The 1,730-nt window shown below is 36.1% G+C and overlaps 2 pseudogenes; both read left to right on the forward strand.

The window, feature by feature from the left end:
- The first annotated feature begins 409 nt into the window (after positions 1-409).
- Positions 410-1,037, forward strand: LOC106344629 (annotated as a pseudogene).
- Positions 1,038-1,050: 13 nt separating this feature from the next.
- On the forward strand, positions 1,051-1,730 carry LOC106344630 (annotated as a pseudogene).

Here is a 1,730-nt window from a genome sequence, read left to right on the forward strand (position 1 = left end):
TTTTTTTATTGGCTGTGTTTAAGTTTTTTTTTCTCTTCTACATTATTTAATTCAGTTATTGTATATTAAATTATTTTTTTAAAAAAATATATCACAATTTATCATTGTTCATACTCTATAAATAGAGACTTATTTCATTAGATTTGGACACAGAAAAAATCATCTTTAGCTCTCATAAACTCTTGTTTCTATATTTTTCTATATTCATTGAAAAACGGATCCCAATGAAAACTCTTCTAATTATACCCAAAACTCTTCAAACTATCCTTTTAACTATCCAAATCCCAACAACTATCTATTTCAAAATCAGTCACCCAACCAACTCCAAAACATACTAAATTATGGTTTTCCAGCATGTTTCTTCATGCCGTCAGATGTTCAAAATTATCATCCATATTACGGTTTGCCAATGTCATATTCATCTCAACCACCCGCTGATTCTTCCACTCCGACGGATAATGAAATTGCTCTGGATGTTGGAGCAATTGAATTTTCTGAATTTTCTACACAAATGACTCTTGGTGGTATAAGTGGGGTTAATGAAGTCACTCTTGGTGCAGACACTTCAGCCCCTGCTACCCGAAAAAACGTTAAATGGACCACATAGCAAAATTTGGTGCTTTTGAGTGAGTGAATCAAATATGGAACATACATCATTGTTGGTAGAAACCAGAGAAACGAATCATTTTGGGGTAAAATTGATGAATATTGTAATGAGCATTGCTCATTTGATCTTCTCCGTGCTGGAGTATTATGCATGAATCATTACAACTACATGAACCAAAAATTGAAAAAAATAGATTGGCGCTTACGATAACGCTAAGCGTATTCAACAAAGTGGGTGGACGGAGCAAGATGTATTGGCTAAAGCGCAAGAAATCTATTCAGGTGTTGGTACCGGAAATTTCAATTTAATGAAAGAATGGATCGCTGTTCGTGATCAACCATGTTATGGTAGTCATGTTGGAGGGAATAGTGACTCTGGAACTAGTGGATCTAAGAGAGCCCACGAGAGTGATGCTAGTGACCCCACTTGACTTCACTATTATTATTGATGGACAATATACTTGGGGAGATAAAGGAACTACCACTGTTATTCTTGAAGCGGTTGCAACCCATAATCTATGGATCTGACATGCTTTTTTGGATATCCAAGAAAATTGAACGATATAACTATTATGGATCGTTCACCAGTGTTCGATGATGTTGAACAAGGAAATACTCCAAGAGTGAACTTCTTCTTCAACCAACGACCTTACAATACGGCTTACAATCTAGATGTCGGTATCTATCCTTCTTATTCTACTTTTGTCAAATCGATTAGGCTTCCTCAAAGTGTACCAGACAAGTTATTTGGACAAGTTTAGGAGGGATGTCGAAAGGACATTGAACGTGCATTTGGAGTGTTGCATGATCGATTTAAAATCATTCGCGAATCAGCTCGCTTGTGGGACATTTCAGATTTAGCTATCATAATGAGGTCATGTATCATATTACATAATATGATTGTTGAGGATGAACGAGATACATATTCTCAACACTGGACCAATTATGATCAATCTAAGGCAAATGAGTCTAATGCACCGCAAGTATTTTCGACTGAAGTGCTACCTGCATTTACAAATCACATGCGTGCTAGATCTGAGTTGCGCTATTCAAATGTGCATCACGAACTGCAAGCATATCTAGTCAAAAACATGTGGCAAAAATTCAGAATGTTCCATGGTTAG

This window comes from Brassica oleracea, chromosome C5 (assembly GCF_000695525.1).
Source record: "Brassica oleracea var. oleracea cultivar TO1000 chromosome C5, BOL, whole genome shotgun sequence".
NCBI classification, from domain to species: domain Eukaryota; kingdom Viridiplantae; phylum Streptophyta; class Magnoliopsida; order Brassicales; family Brassicaceae; genus Brassica; species Brassica oleracea.